We start from the raw sequence: 10529 nt of genomic DNA, 5'->3' as shown, positions 1-10529 counted from the left end.
GAATTACCACTCCACAAGGAAACAATGTATTAAAGGGTGCTTCGCATTGAGTTAAGTAAACGCTCACATCTCTGTAAGAGCATTAAACTTTTTGTTGCCTACCCTCTGAAGCAGTCAAATTGGGCGTGAACTGCGTAAAGGAAGGAGGGTTGCGTGAAGATGTGTTAAATTCTTTGGATGTTCATTGATTTTTTAGGCTTGTATAAATTACATTCATTATATAAAATCAATTAGCAGATAAGATAGATTTGTTGAAAAAGAAACTGCAGATCTAGTCACTTAATTTCCTCCTACTGGTGAAAGTCACAGGGCGACCTGATGGGGTCGAGGCTGTACGAGGCACCACCGGCACTCTAGCGTGCCACTCAGGAGTGACATCATAAGAGCAACCGGTTGGTGGTGTATCGGGTACCGACCCGGCAGGCTGGATCCGACCCAGTATCCCGGGACACCAGCGTCACCGCCTGGTGGGTCTGACGAACCACTGTACCAGTACTGCCAATGTCCCAGAACCTTCGTTTTGCCTGGAAGGCTCCGTCGGCTAGGTGTCCTTGGGGTGAGCCGCATGTCTGGTTGCAGGGCAGAGGAGTTGTTTAGTGAGTAAGGCCTTAAACACCATCCTTGAGCCCCCGGTGCGCTCCCAAAATCTACGGATAATCCAATCTTACATACCACGTGCTCCCCTCAGGCGTGGGTACCTAGCAAGTGGTTCGTTCGACCCCTGGCCAAAAAAAGTCACTTAATTTGCAGTTTAAGTAATTATGGAAGTCGAGTGCGATGTTTAGATAAAGTTTGAATTTGCAAGTTAACTTAAGTCATGTCCTTCCTATAAATATCTTGTAAATACTACCATAAGTGAATATTACCTTGCGAATGCCGTATCCAAAATTATTTGAAATTTTCTTTGCTCCTTGGACAGAATTCGACGATGTGGAAAATAATAAAAAGATTCAAACGTAAATAAGTTTCAGTAACGGTTCTGTCTGTTCGATCCAATAGGCGCTTTCGCCAATTACTTACCGAGCTTCGGCAGATACCGACCGCGGTAGTGTAATTGATGAAACATGAAAAAAAATGTGAATTTATTTTATATACGTAAATACTTTTTCATTGTGATATTTTCCGTATCGTATAAAAGAATTTTACTTTATATTAATTAAAGTTTATCCTTCTTCGATAGGCTTTGAAAAGCAATTAATACCATAAAACATATTCGTTAGGGATTATTGGCTTAATTGGTTTTACTTATTCAGAAAAAAATATGTAAATATTTAATGTATAAAAACACGTTGTCTTGGGTTTTCGGTTTGATGTCAATATTTCAATGTAATCCATGCAATTCCAATGACAAATAAATTTTACTGCAAATACAAAAATACAAGCCGCAAACACCACAAGTGACGTCATCATTTAGACATGTGACGTTCGACTTAAATGCTCTGTGTGCATAATTTTTTTTTTTTGATTGGTTATTCTCACAATTTTAAGTTCTATTGAGTTCCAATTGCCATGACCACGGGTCGACTCAATAGTTGAGTCGGATGTAGAGGACAGACTAATTTGCCAAACAATAATTTTATCGGGACTTTTATTTAGATGTTATAAAGATATTCATCGTGGAAGTTGTTGTGTAAATTTGGTTTGAAAACAAAAAATCGAGATAATATACTCCAAGAGCCCACTGAATATATTTGCGGATAAAAAGATGAATAGTTCACGGTTGTCCAAAAAAAAAAAACAAAACATTATTCTACATTTAAATACAAAAACCAAGATCGTTCTAGAACAAATTTAATTACTTCGAAGTCGTAAATACGTCACGGTAACAGACTTGAGTTAAATTCAGCTCTGGCGCGAAGGTGGCGTTTTAAGTTCCGCTGTTCCGATTAAATTTATACCGCTGTGGATTGTTCGTTTGCGATTTGAATTCTAGTCTGTTTTAGACATAGATATTAGCATTGTTATTGAATTATTTTTTTGTACGTAAATAGAGCCCACGACCCAGATATCCCAATGTGAACCCACCCCGAGGCATTAGTACAAACTCTAGACTTGATCTTAATGGTAAAACTGTTTGGCTAATTTGGTTTAAGCCAATTAGGAGATTTAGCTAGAACCTAGACTCGCAAGGTCGAATTCAGGTAGTGTTGCATACAGGCTTCGATAAACTGTGCCGGCGAACACACAAGGTGAACCGTTAGATCCTTCATCCTCCAAGACAATAAAAAAAAAAAAAATTAAATTACTTTTACTGCTTAATCTCGTATTTCTTATTGTTATTATATTCTTTCTGACGCTTCGAATACATTACGATTTTCGTAGTCACGGATGGCGATCGTATATAATATAATCTTCAATATAATTACAAAACACAACGCGATATTAGAATTAGCAGTCATCTAATTGACAATATTTGTTTATATATGTATATGTATGTATGATATGTATATGTATATATTTATGTATATGTATTTATTTATGTACGAGTATTTGTATCTATAAATATTATGTATGTTATAATATACACATATGTTTAAGTAATATCACCTTCACACTTCACCTACCAAGGTTCATCTCTGCACTCCCCTAACGTAGACTGTTAGAGAATGCCTATGGCATTAAGTCCACCTTTACACTTTCTAGTATATGAAGTTATAAATAAATAAATAAATATTAAACTCTATAAGTATTTCGCGAAATTCAAAGAAAATACGATAGGTACTATACAATGAGCAACTTCGTCATAACTATACATAAGGTCACTTTGTGGTAACATCAAATACCCCTTTAATACAATAAAAAAATACCCGGATACTTATTTTCCGGTTCCTTTACATCCAGTTTGTGTGCCACCGGGCATAGCGGTGCAGAATGCGACACAAAGACGCAATATTACCGGTTATTTCCCAAAGGAGAACTCGCGACTTCGAGATATCTATCCGAAATGCATAAACAGGTATTTGCAAGCACCAACTTGAATTGTTAACTGCTTGTTACACTTAAACAAAGCACCGTATTGCTGTTAACAATGTTTGTTCATCACTAGAATAAGCAGACCTCGAGATAGAACTGAATAGATGAGAACCGAAACGCATTACTGCTTCACGGCAGAAATAGGCGGGGCGGTGGTACCTACCCGTGCGGACTCACAAGGGGTCCTACCATCAATAATTACGCAAATTATAATTTTGCGGGTTTGATTTTTATTACACGACGTTATTCCTTCACCGTGTAGTCAATCATGAATATATTTTGTTAAGTACGTATTTCGTTAGAGAATTTGGTACCCGCCTGCGGGATCCGAACACCGAACATCGCTAGATACGAATGCACTGGACGTCTTATCCTTTAGGCCACGACGACTCTTAATTGTATTGTGACATTGTAACATTAACCTTAGAATACGCCCTTTAAAAAGTTTCTTTGCAACTACCTTTCTCTTTTCTTTCAGGATGGCATGCATATCGTCATGAAAGTCGTGTCCTGACGTCCGTGGGCTTTCATATTGGTCGCGATACCCGGCTTAATGAAAATAAATTCGTTAATAGTACGTGTACAATGGCAGGCAATAAAATAGGACGCGATTAGTTCGCGCGAAGGTACAATTAATAACTTGATGTACCGTCCCCGGGTCACACCTGGACGGATCGTTCGAGTTCGTGACGGGCCTTTGGTACGGATTGAGTCCTCCGGGCATTAGTGATGTGCTCTACGTAATGTTGTTGCAGTTGATACTGTTTATAAATGTCGTTTTCGATTTTCGGTACATTTATTTATTTATTGCGTAGATGGGTGGACGAGCTCACGACAGCCCACCTGGTATTAAGTGGTTACTGGAGTCCATAGACATCTACAACGTAAATGCGCCCCCCACCTTGAAATATAAGTTCTAAGGTCTCAGTATAGTTACAACGACTGCCCCACCCTTCAAACCGAAATGCATTACTGCTTCACTGCTGGAATAGGCAGGGTGGTGCTACCTACCCGCGCGGACTCATAAGGGGTCCTACCACCAGTAATCTGATGTGTCTGGAAGTATCTTCACTCTATTTTTAACACAGCTGACATTTCACAAGTAATCGCCCAAGTGAATGTGAAAGATTTGTTTCTTTATATGATTTTGAATCTTATGACAATTTACGTATAATTGAAAATAAAACTACGTCCTAGTTGTCGACACCAGGGCGAGAGTGCAGCATCACACAGAATACTACACGAAACTTATTCAAGAGCTAGTTTATGAGTTGGAAAAACGTGGCTTCTGCAATTTGAAATTGAATGACGTCATTATAGAACATAAGTAAGTATTATTTTATTTGCCGATGCTTACAATGTCATAATATGCCGACTATTACTGCATACGTAATCGATAATTAAGTTTTTTAACAAATAATTTTATCAAGAAAACATACTATAAAAAAATAAAATGAGTAAATAAGACAAATTCCCACAAAACCAATTTCTATTCTCACTCCTTTACTGTGCACGCGGTCAGACTGTGGAATTCGTTGCCGGCTGACATCCGAGTTTGCAAGTCTGTTTCTGTTTTTAAATACAAGGTCAAACAATTTTATCTATCATCAACCGAATGATCATGGTTCTATACTCTTCGCATATACGAGTGTTACTGTGTTACTTATAATATTTGCTATGTGTATGTGCTATAATTCTCATGTTGTATTTGTTATTTTAGTTATGTGTTATTTGTTCTACACACACTTATCACATTTTATTATTATTCTCATTATCCTCTCGCAGGTCTGCTGGAAGAGATTTCTCAAAGAAATAAGCAGTGCCTTTGTACATAATTTTCCTATTACTCTGTACTGTGTCTTGTTTTCTGTGTGTACATAAATAAATAAATAAATAAAAAAAAAAAAAAAAAAAACAATGTAGTCGAAATGAATTAAATATTCGTTATTTTGAGGATAACTCAAGAACTTATTGTTTGAATCTTGATAAAACTTACACATGGGAAACGGCAGTTATCAAATGAAAAAAAAAGAATCATCAAAATCAATCTACCTGGAAAAAAGTTATGTTTCAAGTTTCTTCAATCGAATCGAGAACGTCCTCCTATTATGAAGTCAGTTTTAGAAGAAGTCAGTACTGGTGGTAGGACCTCTTGTGAGTCCGCACTGGTAGGTACCGGCCTAATTCTGCCATGAAGCAGTAATGCGCTTCGGCGTGAAGGGTAAGGCAGCCGTGGTAACTATACTGAGACCTTAGAACTTATATCTCAAGGTGGATGGCGCATTTATGTTGTAGATGTCTACGGGCTACAGTAACCACTTAACACCAGGTGGGCATCTCGCGACGAATAAGTTTTTTTTTTAAATTCCCCATTTTGAAAGAATTCACCTTCTTCTTCTTGCTCTTATCCTATATCATGTAAGATCGGTGCAGCATGTCCTTTAGTGATGCTACGTAGAGATTTGACATAAGTTTTGTAACCGGCCTAAGGTCAACCCTTCGTTGCTTATACGAGTGTATCCAGTACCATATCCATTGTAAAATAGATAGATTACTGTTTCTGCTTCTTTTTTGTTTTTATTTTACTTCATCCGTGTTTTTTTGTTCTATGAATTTTATTTCATTATTAACATCAATATTTACACTAGATTTTAGATTTTCCACCAAAGATGGAAGATTTTAGACCAAAAACATAGAAATGTCATATTTCATTCGATTCTCCCTAATTTTCCTAGTAATATCGTAAAATTGTGTTTATTCTGAAAGGATAAGGGGCGCGTAGTCAATATATTTCTGGGTAATCGGTGGCAGTGGGCTGAGACATTCTCTTGTACATATCAGACTCCTCTATGTATGACCATATTATTATTATTATTATTATACATCGTATTACCTACTTATACATATTTATCGATCAAGCTGTTCTGAAGCATTTGCATGTCGAGTCATCGCCGAATGCACCTCTTCCAACCCTCTCATAGAAATAAATACAATAATAATTTATAATCAGGAGAGAGGTCTAATGCAAAGTAAGGAACATGAGTATGCGACAATGGTCGCCTGTAGTTGGGAACTAACCAAACTTATTTAATTGGCATCCGTTCCATAGAGGTCCTTATTGAATTTAATAATGTACACAACTTGCTAGCTTAATTAATATTATTAGAATCGTAAATACTAGATTACGTTGCGGGTATTCGGCGAACAAGATCTGTTTATGGAATGCCTAAAATTGTAAAAGTAATTCACAATCAGAAACGTCAATTGTTTACTGTTTTTTTTTTATTTTTACAAATAGCATTCTTAACTACGTACAGCTAAAACTGAATGTGGCGTATTGAGAAATAATACTGTACATTGTTTCCTGTTGTTGATACTACCCGGTAAATTCCAATTAAAAAATGAATCGCCCGTGACGCTCGCAGATACGGGGCCAAACAAAAGATCCCGCGATTATTTTCAATTACCGCGCTAGGACGCCGAGCAAAAATACACAAAAGTGTTTAAGGCTTATCTTGTTTGTTTACCATTTCATGTTTATGTCTAGTCGTAAAGTTAATACCACCTTTTGTCCGTACCCTCTTGGCTGCGAAACAAAAAACCGTGCGGTGACATAGTTGAGATAGATCGCAGACAGTTAAAAGTTTTTTTTTTTTATTTCCCTTGTAGGCAGACGAGCATACGGCCCACCTAATGGTGAGTGGTTACCGTCAACCATGGACTTCAGCAATGCCAGGGGCAGAGCCAAGCCGGTGCCTACCGCTCGTTTGAAGAAGGACATGTCATAGCGCTCGGGAAACACCGTGGAGGGGAGCTCATTCCATAGCCGGATGGTACGTGGCAAAAAAGACCTCTGGAAACGCACTGTGGATGACCGCAGTGGCTCCAGGTAGTATGGATGAACTCTAACTCCGGTGGCGGGCGGTGCGATGGTAAAAACAAGATGCCGGTATCATCTCGAACAATTCCTCAGAGCACTCCCCATGGAACATACAGTACAAAATACAGAGGGAACCGAAGTCCCTTCGCAGACCCAGAGGTTCCAAAAGAAAGGTTCCCAAAGTCTATGTCACTAAGGTGGTTATAGAGCAGCATTCTCTGACTAATAAAGCAGAGTACACCGACCGCCGACGGGCATGTGTTTGTCTCACAATCGGGCACTAGAATCTTTATTTTTTCTGACCCGAAGCAGTTGTAGTGTACTTCTACAAGTATTCAAGTACTTAAACATGAGTAAACGCAGCTCCACATGTCATAACACTTACGTCATCTCACCTGAAGTTTTATTAACGGCCAATATTAATGTCAATTAATTTTGTTTCCAGCTAGTAGTATTGGCAATTAGTTTTGAATATAAGTTTTCTTCTTCTTTGACTCCACCTTATCTCACTAGGTGGAGTCAGCACAGCGAATTTTCCTATTCCATTCTCTTCTACCAGCCGTCATCTCAACACTCACTCTTCTCTCTCTCATATCGTCATTCACACACTCCATCCATGTCTTCTTCGGTCGACCTCTTCCCCCTCTACCTTGCGCTGCCATTTCCATACATCTCCTAGTCACATGCATTTTGTTACATACATAGTCTTGAATGTAAGTGCGTGTTCTATTGATATTCATACAGTGTGCTTCTTGAAAATATCCGGTCAAATACAAAAAAAATAAAACCTCGGCATTTTTCTTCTTACGTCCAAACTGCAAGTAGTTGAATACAGAGACTCACTTCACAGTCATGCGTTCCAATTTGAAGACTGTCATAGACTTTATATTAATATTATACAAATGACTCAAAACTCATGTCTAAATATGGACGCCGGTATTCACATTGTTATAACTATGGTAATTCAAGACAGGCCGTGAGCTATAAAAATGTAAATAATAGGGTTGATAAAACTAACATACTGATTTATTTTTGGACTGCGTCTTCAGTATTGAGGTTTTTCCGAGAAATACCCTTTGTTTCAGATATAATCTAGATTATTGTTAGAAGATCTGTACTGTTTGAAGCGAAACGAAATATTACTATTATACCTAATACTAACTGATACGCTAATGTATGTATGTTAAAATAAATTATTAACTGAAACAGAAAACTCGATAACATCAAGAATAGGTACTAAGTTAAGGATGAAATAAGAATACTAAGTAAGTTATAGGTTAAAAACAAGCTATGTCAATAAAGATGGCGGAATCAGGAAAATCTCTTATTCGTTCATTTTCAAATGGAATCGACTTCATAATCGTCACGTCTTATTTTATTGCTTATTCTCGCTTGCAATATACACTAAACACATTTTAGAGGTATTGACAAAGAGAATATCTATGTATGTATTTTTTTAAGTTTTTAGACTACAATTACTATTTGTACCGAAGTCTTGCGACGTGCCAATGTTGGTGGCATTGAGACCTATTTAATGCGTCGGCAGCTTCGATGGTGCGGTCATGTATCACGCATGACGGAGGAAAGAGTGGCGAAGCGCATCTTCTTCCCTGAATTGCAGGATGGCAAGCGAAAGCATGGCGGACAACTCCTGCGGTACAAGGATGTCGTGAAACGACACATGAAGAGATGTGATATAGAGCCCTCTCAATGGGAGCGCTTGGCAGCACAGCGGCCAGAATGGCGCAGGATGGTGAACAGCAAAGTACGCGAGTTCGAGGATCAGCGTAAAGCTGACCTTGATTACAAACGCGACCAGTTGAAGGCCCGCCCACCTGCTGCCATAACCTATAATTATGAGAACGGCGTGCTTACGTGCCCTCAATGCGCAAGGAGTTTTGCCGCAAAGATAGGCTATATAAGCCATCTTCGAGCGCACGAGCGCCAAATCGACGGATAGGAGTCAAAGTGGTCGCCATGGCCGAAATCGGTCGGATGAATCATCATCATCACTATTTGTTATTTAACTATGTTAACGCTGACTCTTACTTTGAGACATGAGGTCGAAGTCTTGAGGCTGTCTAGCATAACGGCTGGCTGAACCTTCGAATGCAAGTGTGGTTCGCTCGAGCAGCCCGTACGCACATAAACTCTCTCTAATCCCGTTTCTGCAGGATAGCCGTCGGAGCACCGTAGTACGTGAGAAATGTCGATCTTCAAGTCAATCTAAGTTTATAACCGATACGTAGGTATCATAAGGTAACATCAGAACGCTACTTCGACAAAGCGACGCGACACTAAAACCCGCATATCGTGACAGTCGCTAATTACATATCCGACTAAGGCGACGACGGTGTGTTTGCTGATCCCTGGGATCCGGGGAATCACTCTCGGTGCTTTAGGCCCCTCAAGCGCCGGTCCCCATCCGGTCACTAACCCATAGGCACAGCCTACGGAGTTTCTCACCGGTTCTTCTTAGTGGGTCGCAAATCAGATCCGGTGGTAGATTCTACGAAGCACTGCTCTTGCTATGGCTAGGTTTGTAAAGTCTCTTAAGTTGAGCCCGTGAGCTCACTGACCCGTCCACGCGTATCTAGAATAAGCCCTTAGGCTACCAGCGAATAGATGAGGAAAAAAATGCGCGCCACCAGTTATTAAGTGCATAGTTTAGTTTGAATTCGACAACGCCATAACTATGAATTACGACTAAAAGGAACAGCCTTCTCTCAATTTGTATTTCTTTTTATAGTTATACGTTTTTAAATACAAAAATATTATGTATGTTTCACGCTATATCAAGGTTGTTAATTTATTAATTAGCATGCGACAATAACGTGTCTGTTTCATTAAAATTACAAAAAATATTGTTGTCATTAAATTAAATCTATAGGTATAGGTAAACGTTTTTATCTACTACCAAAATTAAATCTGTCGTAAATTCAATTTGTTTTATTTTTTTAAATATTAAATATCAGTTATTACAATATCAGCAAATCACAATGCCTAAAGAGTCGGAAAGAATGAACTAATTTGTAAACTAAATGCATAATTTAAAGTTCTATTAATAGCTTAGAACAGCATTTCTGGTTTGGATACAATAAAATTATAACTTCTTGCTGAAAAGTTACAATAAATTCAAATTAAGAGCAAAAAAAATCCTTTATCAAAGGCGCACAAAGTACATCAATAGAACCCCGTAGTTTTTGTTTTGTAAATAGAAAAAATAACCTTATCGGAGCGATACCCAAACTAAATATTGTAAAAATATGCACGACGATAATAATAATTACAACGACAATTAAATTATAAGCATTGCGACCAATTAATTGACCAACAAGTTTGACGAAAGTTTGCATTTGTTTTTGTTTTCAGCCATCAATTCGAACTTCTTTGATAAATACATTACAACCTTCGAGTTTGCTGAAAAAACAAAAAAATACTTGAAAACAATTTAGAAATCATAATCCCTGAGTTGAAAAACTGACTGAGAACCAAACATTGTATAAAACATTTGTTCCCGTCTTCTAAATTATTGGCTTAAAGTATTTAATAAAAATGATTATGTTAAATAATAAATAATTAGTATAAAATAAATGCACAGGAATAAATTTCATTAAAATAATATTACTTTAGGAAAGAGAACTCGTAGGAATCCCCTATTATTGAAATTTAATTA

The sequence above is a fragment of the Bombyx mori genome, chromosome 25 (genome assembly GCF_030269925.1).
Source record: "Bombyx mori chromosome 25, ASM3026992v2".
Taxonomy (NCBI): Eukaryota; Metazoa; Arthropoda; class Insecta; order Lepidoptera; family Bombycidae; genus Bombyx; species Bombyx mori.
The sequence above is the reverse complement of the archived record's forward strand: the minus strand, read 5'-3'. Positions refer to the sequence as shown.